The sequence below is a fragment of the Oncorhynchus gorbuscha genome, linkage group LG21 (assembly GCF_021184085.1).
Source record: "Oncorhynchus gorbuscha isolate QuinsamMale2020 ecotype Even-year linkage group LG21, OgorEven_v1.0, whole genome shotgun sequence".
NCBI classification, from domain to species: Eukaryota; Metazoa; Chordata; class Actinopteri; order Salmoniformes; family Salmonidae; genus Oncorhynchus; species Oncorhynchus gorbuscha.
The window spans coordinates 845,320-857,795 of record NC_060193.1 but is presented as its reverse complement, the minus strand read 5'-3'; the positions used below and the strand labels follow the sequence as shown (position 1 = coordinate 857,795).

Here is a 12,476-nt window from a genome sequence, read left to right as displayed (position 1 = left end):
GTCATAGCGTCTCTCAACAAGGTTATTTTTTTTCTGTTTCAGATGCATATCTTAATTTGATCCTCCTGGTGTTGCATGAATTTTACTGCAGAACAAGAAATCCAGCCATGAAGTTTATTCAACGTTTAAAAAGCTTTGTATAATTTGAATCTACATAACATGTCACATTTCCTGTTGCTGAGGGAATATTGTTGTGTTGTGTGAAACTGCTGCATCTGTTGTTACACAAGTGGGTACCTAACGAAAAGATATTCTTTCCAATACCGGGAGTTGAACCCGGGCCACATGGGTGAAATCCAGGAATCCTAACCGCTAGACCATATGGGAAGACACATACTTAAAATACACATCACAGACAAATCTTTAAATGTTGACATTATGCCTGTTGGATTCAAAAACTACATATTTTTTTCTCAGAGATGTTGGGGAATGTCCAGATGAAATCCATCTATAATGTGTTTGAAGTGAGAACAGCCAGAAGCACAGAAAGGTATACAGTATCATTTGATCCTCCTGTTGTACTTGAATTTTACTGCAGAGCAAGAAATGCAGCCATGAAGTGTATTCAACGTTTAAAAAACGTTATATAATATGAATCTAGATAACAAGTCACATTTCCTGTTGCTGAGGGAATATTGTTGTGTTGTGAGAAACTGCTGCATCTGTTGATACACAAGTGGGTACCTAACGAAAATATATTCTTTCCCATAACGGGAGTTGAACCCGGGCCACCTGGGTGAAAACCAGGAATCCTAAACGCTAGACCATATGGGAAGACACATAGTTAATACACACATCACAGACAAATCTTTAAATGTTGACATCATGCCTGTTGGATTTAAAAGCTAAATATTTTGTTCTCAGAGATGTCGGGGAATGTCCAGATGAAATCCGTCTAAAATGTGTTTGAAGTGAGAACAGCCAGAAGCACTGAAAGTTTTACAGTATCATTCCCAGCTTGATTTCAGTCAATTAAATAAACTATTGAGGCAGCCAGGAGTCAAACCTTGAATGTTCTTCTCTGTAATTAGACACATTATCCATTGCGCCACTAGCACCACGTCTAAGTTGAAGTCAGGTCACAGCTAGACCAGTTTACACAGTCATAGCGTCTGTCAAAAACAAGGTTCCTTGGTTTTCTGTTTCAGATGCATATCTTCATTTGATCCTCCTGTTGTTGCATGAATTTTACTGCAGAGCAAGAAATGCAGCCATGAAGTGTATTCAACGTTTAAAAACTCTTGTATAATATGAATATACATGAAGTTTAACATTTCCTGTTGCTGAGGGAAAACTGTTGTGTTGTGTGAAACCACTGCATATTTTGTTACACAAGTGCTTACCTAACGACAAGATATTCTTTCCCATACCGGGAGTCGAACCCGGGCCACCAGAGTGAAAATCAGGAATCCTAACCGCTAGACCATATGGGAAGACACATACTTAAAATACACATCACAGACAAATCTTTAAATGTTGACATTATGCCTGTTGGATTTAAAAGCTACATCTTTTTTTCTCAGAGATGTTGGGGAATGTCCAGATGAAATCCGTCTAAAATGTGTTTGAAGTGAGAACAGCCAGAAGCACTGAAAGTTATACAGTATCATTCCCAGCTTGATTTCAGTCAATTAAATAAAGTATTGACCCAGCCAGGAGTCGGACATAGAATCTTCTGATCCGTAGTCAGACACATTATGCATTGCGCCACTGGCCCCACGTCTAAGCTGAAGTCAGGTCACAGCTAGACCAGTGTATTCTTTCTCATACCGGGAATTGAAACCTGGCCACCTGGGTGAAAACCAGGAATCCTTACCGCTAGACCATATGGGAAGAAACATACTTAAAATACACATCACAGTCAAATAAAAGCGTCTGCTAAATGGCATATATTATTATTTTATTATTAAATCTTTAAATGTTGACATTATGCCTGTTTGATTTAAAAGCTACATCTTTTTTTAATACAGTATCATTCCCTGCTTGATTTCAGTCAATTAAACAAAGTATTGAGACAGCCAGGAGTCAAACCTAGAATCTTGTGATCCGTAGTCAGACACATTATCCATTGCGCCAGTGGCACCACGTCTAAGCTGAAGTCAGGTCACAGCTAGACCAGTGTACACAGTCATAGCGTTTCTCAACAACAAGGTTCCTTGGTTTTCTGTTTCAGATGCATATGTTAATTTGATCCTCCTGTTGTACTTGAATTTTACTGCAGAGCAAGAAATGCAGCCATGAAGTGTATTCAACGTTTAAAAAACGTTATATAATATGAATCTACATAACATGTCACATTTCCTGTTGCTGAGTGAATATTGTTGTGTTGTGTGAAAGTACTGCATCTGTTGTTACACAAGTGAGTACCTAATGACAAGTTATTCTTTCCCATACCGGGAGTTGAACCCGGGCCACCTGGGTGAAAACCAGGAATCCTAACCGCTAGACCATATGGGAAGACACATACTTAAAATACACATCACAGACAAATCTTTAAATGTTTGCATTATGCCTGTTGGATTTAAAAGCAACATCTTTTTTTCTCAGAGATGTTGGGGAATGTCCAGATGAAATCCGTCTAAAATGTGTTTGAAGTGACAACAGCCAGAAGCACTGAAAAGTATACAGTATCATTCCCAGCTTGATTTCAGTCAATTAAATAAAGTACTGAGCCAGCCAGGAGTCAAACCTAGAATCTTCTTATCCGTAGTCAGACACGTTATCCATTGCACCACTGGCCCCACATCTAAACTGTAGTCAGGTCACAGCTAGACCAGTGTACACAGTCATAGCATCTGTCAACAAAAAGGTTCCTTGGTTTTCTGTTTCAGATGCATATCTTAATTTGATCCTCCTGTTGTTGCATGAATTTTACTGCAGAGCAAGAAATGCAGCCATGAAGTGTATTCAACGTTTAAAAAACCTTATATAATTTGAATCTACATAACATGTCACATTTCTTGTTGCTGAGGGAATATTGTTGTGTTGTGTGAAACTGCTGCATCTGTTGTTACACAAGTGCGTACCACACCAAAATATATTATTTCCCATACCGGGAGTTGAACCCTTGCCACCTGGGTGAAAACCAGGAATCATAACCGCTAGACCATATGCAAAGACACATACTTAAAATACACATCACAGACAAATCTTTAAATGTTGACATCATGCCTGTTGGATTCAAAAGCTACATTTTTTTTCCCAGAGGTGATGGGGAATGTCCAGATGAAATCCGTCTAAAATGAGTTTGAAGTGAGAACAGCCAAAAGCACTGAAAGCTATACAGTATCATTCCCAGCTTGATTTCAGTCAATTAAATAAACTATTGAGGCAGCCAGGAGTCAAACCTTGAATGTTCTGCTCTGTTATTAGACACATTATCCATTGTGCCACTGGCACCACGTCTAAGTTAGAAGTCAGGTCATAGCTAGACCAGTTTACACAGTCATAGCGTCTGTCAAAAACAAGGTTCCTTGGTTTTCTGTTTCAGATGCATATCTTAATTTGATCCTCCTGTTGTTGCATGAATTTTACTGCAGAGCAAGAAATGCAGCCATGAAGTGTATTCAACGTTTAAAAACCCTTGTATAATTTGAATCTACATAACATGTCACATTTCCTGTTGCTGAGGGAATATTGTTGTGTTGTGAGAAACTGCTGCATCTGTTGTTACACAAGTGGATACCCTACGAAAATATATTATTTCCCATAACGGGAGTTGAACCCGGGCGAAAACCAGGAATCCTAACCGCTAGACCATATGGGAAGACACATACTGAAAAATACACATCACAGACAAATCTTTAAATGTTGACATTATGCCTGTTGGATTGAAAAGCGACATCTTTTTTTCTCAGAGATGTTGGGGAATGTCCAGATGATTTCGGTCAATTCAATAAATTGATTTTGGTCAATTCAATAAAGTATTGAGCCAGCCAGGAGTTGAACCTAGAATCTTCTTATCCGTAGGCAGACACTTTATCCATTGCGCCACTGGCCACACATTTAAGCTGAAGTCAGGTCACAGCTAGACCAGTGTAGCGTCTGTCAACAAAAAGGTTCCTTGGTTTTCTGTTTCAGATGCATATCTTAATTTGATCCTCCTGTTGTTGCATGAATTTTACTGCAGAGCAAGAAATGCAGCCATGAAGTTTATTCAACGTTTAAAAAGCTTTGTATAATTTGAATATACATAACATGTCACATTTCCTGTTGCTGAGGGAATATTGTTTTGTGAAACTGCTGCATCTGTTGTTACACAAGTGCGTACCTAACGACAAGTTATTCTTTCTGATACCGGGAGTTGAACCTAGGCCACCTGGGTGAAAACCAGGAATCCTATTCAACGTTTAAAAAGCCTTGTATAATTTGAATCTACATAACTTGTCACATTTCCTGTTGCTGAGGGAATATTGTTGTGTTGTGAGAAACTGTTGCATCTGTTGTTACACAAGTGGGTACCTTACGAAAAGATATTCATTCCCATACCACCTGGGTGAAAACCAGGAATCCTATTCAACGTTTAAAAACCCTTGTATAATTTGAATCTACATAAAATTTAACATTTCCTGAGGGAATACTGTTGTGTTCTGAGAAACTGCTGCATCTTTTGTTACACAAGTGAGTACCTAACGACAAGATATTCTTTTCCATACCGGGAGTTGAACCCAGGCAACCTGGGTGAAAACCAGGAATCCTAACTGCTAGACCATATGGGAAGACACATACTTAAAATACACATCACAGACAAATCTTTAAATGTTGACATTATGCCTGTTTGATTTAAAAGCTACATCTTTTTTTAATACAGTATCATTCCCTGCTTGATTTCAGTCAATTAAACAAAGTATTGAGCCAGCCAGGAGTCGAACCTAGAATCTTCTGATCCGTAGTCAGACACGTTATCCATTCAAATCAAATCAAATCAAATTTTATTTGTCACATACACATGGTTAGCAGATGTTAATGCGAGTGTAGCGAAATACTTGTGCTTCTAGTTCCGACAATGCAGTGATAACCAACAAGTAATCTAACTAACAATTCAAAAACTACTGTCTTATACACAGTGTAAGGGGATAAGGAACATGTACATAAGGATATATGAATGAGTGATGGTACAGAGCAGCATACAGTAGATGGTATCGAGTACAGTATATACATATGAGATGAGTGTGTAGACAAAGTAAACAAAGTGGCATAGTTAAAGTGGCTAGTGATACATGTGTTACATAAGGATGCAGTCGATGATGTAGAGTACAGTATATACATATGCATATGAGATGAATAATGTAGGGTAAGTAACATTATATAAGGTAGCATTGTTTAAAGTGGCTAGTGATATATTTACATCATTTCCCATCAATTCCCATTATTAAAATGGCTGGAGTTGGGTCAGTGTCAATGACAGTGTGTTGGCAGCAGCCACTCAATGTTAGTGGTGGCTGTTTAACAGTCTGATGGCCTTGAGATAGAAGCTGTTTTTCAGTCTCTCGGTCCCAGCTTTGATGCACCTGTACTGACCTCGCCTTCTGGATGATAGCGGGGTGAACAGGCAGTGGTTCGGGTGGTTGATGTCCTTGATGATCTTTATGGCCTTCCTGTAACAACGGGTGGTGTAGGTGTCCTGGAGGGCAGGTAGTTTGCCCCCGGTGATGCGTTGTGCAGTCCTCACTACCCTCTGTAGGCAACAATAAGGTTCCTTGGTTTTCTGTTTCAGATGCATATCTTAATTTGATCCTCCTGTTGTTGCATGAATTTTACTGCAGAGCAAGAAATGCAGCCATGAAGTGTATTCAACGTTTAAAAAGCCTTATATAATTTGAATCTACATAACAAGTCACATTTCCTGTTGCTGAGGGAATATTGTTGTGTTGTGAGAAACTGCTGCATCTGTTGATACACAAGTGGGTACCTAACGAAAATATATTCTTTCCCATACCGGGGGTTGAACCCGGGCCACCTGGGTGAAAACCAGGAATCCTAACCGCTAGACCATATGGGAAGACACATAGTTAATACACACATCACAGACAAATCTTTAAATGTTGACATCATGCCTGTTGGATTTAAAAGCTAAATCTTTTTTTCTCAGAGATGTCGGGGAATGTCCAGATGAAATCCGTCTAAAATGTGTTTGAAGTGAGAACAGCCAGAAGCACTGAAAGGTTTACAGTATCATTCCCAGCTTGATTTCAGTCAATTAAATAAAGTAATGAGCCAGCCAGGAGTCGAACCTAGAATCTTCTGATCCGTAGTCAGACACGTTATCCATTGCGCCACTGGCCCCATGTCTAAGCTTAAGTCAGGTCACAGCTAGACCAGTGTACACAGTCATAGCGTCTGTCAACAACAAGGTTCCTTGGTTTTCTGTTTCAGATGCATATCTTAATTTGATCCTCCTGTTGTTGCATGAATTTTACTGCAGAGAAATAAATGCAGCCATGAAGTGTATTCAACGTTTAAAAAGCTTTGTATAATTTGAATCTACATAACAACTCACTTTTCCTGTTGCTGTGGGAATATTGTTGTGTTGTTAGAGAGTACTGCATCTGTTGTTACACAAGTGCATACCTAATGACAAGTTATTCTTTCCCATACCGGGAGTTGAACACGGGCCACCTGGGCGAAAACCAGGAATCCTAACCGCTAGACCATATGGGAAGACACATACTGAAAAATACACATCACAGACAAATCTTTAAATGTTGACATTATGCCTGTTGGATTGAAAAGCGACATCTTTTTTTCTCAGAGATGTTGGGGAATGTCCAGATGATTTCGGTCAATTCAATAAATTGATTTTGGTCAATTCAATAAAGTATTGAGCCAACCAGGAGTTGAACCTAGAATCTTCTTATCCATAGTCAGACACTTTATCCATTGCGCCACTGGCCAAACATTTAAGCTGAAGTCAGGTCACAGCTAGACCAGTGTAGCGTCTGTCAATAACAAGGTTCCTTGGTTTTCTGTTTCAGATGCATATCTTAATTTGATCCTCCTGTTGTTGCATGAATTTTACTGCAGAGCAAGAAATGCAGCCATGAAGTTTATTCAACGTTTAAAAAGCTTTGTATAATTTGAATATACATAACATGTCACATTTCTTGTTGCTGAGGGAATATTGTTGTGTTGTGTGAAACTGCTGCATCTGTTGTTACACAAGTGGGTACCTAACGAAAATATATTGTTTCCCATACCAGGAGTTGAACCCAGTCTACCTGGGTGAAAACCAGGAATCCTAACCGCTAGACCATATGGGAAGAAACATACTTAAAATACACATCACAGACAAATCTTTAAATGTTGACATTATGCCTGTTTGATTTAAAAGCTACATCTTTTTTTTTAATACAGTATCATTCCCTGCTTGATTTCAGTCAATTAAACAAAGTATTGAGACAGCCAGGAGTCGAACCTAGAATATTCTGATCCGTAATCAGACACGTTATCCATTGCGCCAGTGGCACCACGTCTAAGCTGCAGTCAGGTCACAGCTAGACCAGTGTACACAGTCATAGCGTTTCTCAAGAACAAGGTTCCTTGGTTTTCTGTTTCAGATGCATATGTTAATTTGATCCTCCTGTTGTTGCATGAATTTTACTGCAGAGCAAGAAATGCGGCCATGAAGTGTATTCAACGTTTAAAAAACGTTATATAATATGAATTTACATAACATGTCACATTTCCTGTTGCTGAGTGAATATTGTTGTGTTGTGTGAAAGTACTGCATCTGTTGTTACACAAGTGCGTACCTAATGACAAGTTATTCTTTCCCATACCGGGAGTTGAACCCGGGCCACCTGGGTGAAAACCAGGAATCCTAACCGCTAGACCATATGGGAAGACACATACTTAAAATACACATCACAGACAAATCTTTAAATGTTGACATCATGCCTGTTGGATTTAAAAGCTACATCTTTTTTTCTCAGAGATGTTGGGGAATGTCCAGATGAAATCCGTGTAAAATGTGTTTGAAGTGAGAACAGCCAGAAGCACTGAAAATACAGTATCATTCACAGCTTGATTTCAGTCAATTAAACAAAATATTGAGCAAGCCAGGAGTCGAACCTAGAATCTTCTGATCTGTAGTCAGACACGTTATCCATTGTGCAACTGTCCCCACGTCTAAAATGAAGTCAGGTCACAGCTAGACCAGTGTACACAGTCATAGCGTTTGTCAACAAAAAGGTTCCTTGGTTTTCTGTTTCAGATGCATATGTTAATTTGATCCTCCTGTTGTTGCATGAATTTTACTGCAGAGCAAGAAATGCAGCCATGAAGTGTATTCAACGTTTAAAAATAATTGTATAATTCAAATCTACATGACATGTCACATTTCATGTTGCTGAGTGAATATTGTTGTGTTGTGTGAAAGTACTGCATCTGTTGTTACACAAGTGCATACCTAATGACAAGTTATTCTTTCCCATACCGGGAGTTGAACCCGGGCCACCTGGGTGAAAACCAGGGATCCTAACCGCTAGACCATATGGGAAGACACATACTTAAAATACACATCACAGACAAATCTTTAAATGTTGACATTATGCCTGTTGGATTTACAAGCTACATCTTTTTTTAATACAGTATCATTCCCTGCTTGATTTCAGTCAATTAAACAAAGTATTGAGCCAGCCAGGAGTCGAACCTAGAATCTTCTGATCCGTAGTCAGACACGTTATCCATTCAAATCAAATCAAATCAAATTTTATTTGTCACATACACATGGTTAGCAGATGTTAATGCGAGTGTAGCGAAATGCTTGTGCTTCTAGTTCCGACAATGCAGTGATAACCAACAAGTAATCTAACTAACAATTCCAAAACTACTGTCTTATACACAGTGTAAGGGGATAAGGAACATGTACATAAGGATATATGAATGAGTGATGGTACAGAGCAGCATACAGTAGATGGTATCGAGTACAGTATATACATATGAGATGAGTGTGTAGACAAAGTAAACAAAGTGGCATAGTTAAAGTGGCTAGTGATACATGTGTTACATAAGGATGCAGTCGATGATGTAGAGTACAGTATATACATATGCATATGAGATGAATAATGTAGGGTAAGTAACATTATATAAGGTAGCATTGTTTAAAGTGGCTAGTGATATATTTACATAATTTCCCATCAATTCCCATTATTAAAATGGCTGGAGTTGGGTCAGTGTCAATGACAGTGTGTTGGCAGCAGCCACTCAATGTTAGTGGTGGCTGTTTAACAGTCTGATGGCCTTGAGATAGAAGCTGTTTTTCAGTCTCTCGGTCCCAGCTTTGATGCACCTGTACTGACCTCGCCTTCTGGATGATAGCGGGGTGAACAGGCAGTGGTTCGGGTGGTTGATGTCCTTGATGATCTTTATGGCCTTCCTGTAACAACGGGTGGTGTAGGTGTCCTGGAGGGCAGGTAGTTTGCCCCCGGTGATGCGTTGTGCAGTCCTCACTACCCTCTGGAGAGCCTTACGGTTGAGGGCGGAGCAGTTGCCGTACCAGGCGGTGATACAGCCCGCCAGGATGCTCTCGATTGTGCATCTGTAGAAGTTTGTGAGTGCTTTTGGTGACAAGCCGAATTTCTTCAGCCTCCTGAGGTTGAATAGGCGCTGCTGCGCCTTCTTCACGACGCTGTCAGTGTGAGTGGACCAATTCAGTTTGTCTGTGATGTGTATGCCGAGGAACTTAAAACTAGCTACCCTCTCCACTACTGTTCCATCGATGTGGATAGGGGGGTGTTCCCTCTGCTGTTTCCTGAAGTCCACAATCATCTCCTTAGTTTTGTTGACGTTGAGTGTGAGGTTATTTTCCTGACACCACACTCCGAGGGCCCTCACCTCCTCCCTGTAGGCCGTCTCGTCGTTGTTGGTAATCAAGCCTACCACTGTTGTGTCGTCCGCAAACTTGATGATTGAGTTGGAGGCGTGCGTGGCCACGCAGTCGTGGGTGAACAGGGAGTACAGGAGAGGGCTCAGAACGCACCCTTGTGGGGCCCCCGTGTTGAGGATCAGCGGGGAGGAGATGTTGTTGCCTACCCTCACTGGCACCACGTCTAAGCTGAAGTCAGGTCACAGCTAGACAAATGTACACAGTCATAGCGTCTGTCAACAAGGGAGCGAGATTAATGAGAATCCTAAACTGAGAGAAAAAGTTGGGCGTTTAAATTTGGGCTAATTTCTGTTGTCTAGATGTCGGAGTAACAAATACAATTAACTGTGAAAATGGGTATATTTGCGGAGAGTCTCAGTCAAATTCCATTGCGATGGTAGGGGAGTGGTGAGCGCAGCCGTCTCACCAACGGTAATCCACGGTTCGGTTCCCGTTTAACTAAAATTGATTTTAGATCGTAATTGACCTATTTGCATGTTTTGCCTGAAAAATACGGTCGCCAGTGTTTGCAAAAGATATAACTGAACAGATATTAGGTGTTCTAGATAGAATTGATAAAAGAAGTCATTAAAAAAAACGGCGAAAAAATTTCGCTCATATTTCAATACAATTTTGAATCATATTCCGCCCAAAATGATCGGGTGGAATAATAATGTATTGAGATGGGAGTCGTAATTAAGTTAGGGGGTTATATTCCTGTGCGGGTAGCGTGACTACAGCTCAAGCTCATTACCATAACGCACAATGCGCCAAAATATTCCTAAAAATATTTAACCTCCACACATTAACAAGTAAAATAGCTCAAATGAAAGATAAACAAGTTGTTTATCTAGCCAGCAAGTCAGATTTCTAAAATGTTTTACGGCGAAAACATAGCACATATTTATGTCAAACCACCACCGCAGACATAGCTAATTAGCATAGCCAAGTAGGAAAAAATATGCAATCAACAAACGCAGGATTTGGTTTTCTGTTTCAGATGCATATCTTAATTTGATCCTCCTGTTGTTGCATGAATTTTACTGCAGAGCAAGAAATGCAACCATGAAGTGTATTTAACGTTTAAAAAGCCTTGTATAATTCAAATCTACATGACATGTCACATTTCATGTTGCTGTGTGAATATTGTTGTGTTGTGTGAAAGTACTGCATCTGTTGTTACACAAGTGCGTACCTAATGACAAGTTATTCTTTCCCATACCGGGAGTTGAACCCAGGCCACCTGGGTGAAAACCAGGAATCCTAACCGCTAGACCATATGGGAAGACACATACTTAAAATACACATCACAGACAAATCTTTAAATGTTGACATCATGCCTGTTGGATTTAAAAGCTACATCTTTTTTTCTCAGAGATGTTGGGGAATGTCCAGATGAAATCCGTCTAAAATGTGTTTAATGTGAGAACAGCCAGAAGCACTGAAAGGTATACAGTATCATTCCCAGCTTGATTTCAGTCAATTAAATAAAGTATTGAGCCAGCCAGGAGTCGAACCTAGAATCTTCTGATCCGTAGTCAGACACGTTATCCATTGCGCCACTGGCACCACGTCTAAGCTGAAGTCAGGTCACAGCTAGACCAGTGTACACAGTCATGGCGTCTGTCAACAACAAGGTTCCTTGGTTTTCTGTTTCAGATGCATATCTTAATTTGATCCTCCTGTTGTTGCATGAATTTTACTGCAGAGCAAGAAATACAGCCATGAAGTGTATTCATCGTTTTAAAAAACTTGTATAATTTGAATCTACATGACATGTCACATTTGCTGTTGCTGAGGGAATAATGTTTTGTGAAACTGCTGAATCTGTTGTTACACAAGTGCGTACCTAACGATGAGTTATTCTTTCCCATACCGGGAGTTGAACCCGGGCCACCTGGGTGAAAACCAGGAATCCTAACCGCTAGACCATATGGGAAGACACATACTTAAAATACACATCACAGACAAATCTTTAAATGTTGACATTATGCCTGTTGGATTCAAAAACTACATCTTTTTTCTCAGAGATGTTGGGGAATGTCCAGATGAAATCCATCTAAAATGTGTTTAAAGTGAGAACAGCCAGAAGCACTGAAAGATATACAGTATCATTCCGAGCTTGATTTCAGTCAATTAAATAAAGTATTGAGCCAGCCAGGAGTCGAACCTAGAATCTTTTGATCCGTAGTCAGACACGTTATCAAATCAAATCAAATCAAATCAAATTGTATTTACATTTACATTTAGGTCATTTAGCAGACGCTCTTATCCAGAGCGACTTACAAATTGGTGCATTTTGTCACATACACATGGTTAGCAGATGTTAATGCGAGTGTAGCGAAATGCTTGTGCTTCTAGTTCCGACAATGCAGTGATAACCAACAAGTAATCTAACTAACAATTCCAAAACTACTGTCTTATACACAGTGTAAGGGGATAAGGAACATGTACATAAGGATATATGAATGAGTGATGGTACAGAGCAGCATACAGTAGATGGTATCGAGTACAGTATATACATATGAGATGAGTGTGTAGACAAAGTAAACAAAGTGGCATAGTTAAAGTGGCTAGTGATACATGTGTTACATAAGGATGCAGTCGATGT

General features: G+C 39.7%; 3 non-coding genes across 3 annotated transcripts; all 3 read right to left on the bottom strand.

Moving 5' to 3' along the window:
* Nucleotides 1–2,385: 2,385 nt before the first annotated feature.
* Nucleotides 2,386–2,457, bottom strand: trnae-uuc. Its single transcript has one exon. It is a non-coding gene; the product is annotated as a tRNA-Glu (tRNA).
* A 5,312-nt stretch (nt 2,458–7,769) lies between these two features.
* trnae-uuc lies at nt 7,770–7,841 on the bottom strand. Its single transcript has one exon. It is a non-coding gene; the product is annotated as a tRNA-Glu (tRNA).
* A 3,891-nt stretch (nt 7,842–11,732) lies between these two features.
* On the bottom strand, nt 11,733–11,804 carry trnae-uuc. The gene has a single exon. It is a non-coding gene; the product is annotated as a tRNA-Glu (tRNA).
* Between the last annotated feature and the right edge of the window lie 672 nt (nt 11,805–12,476).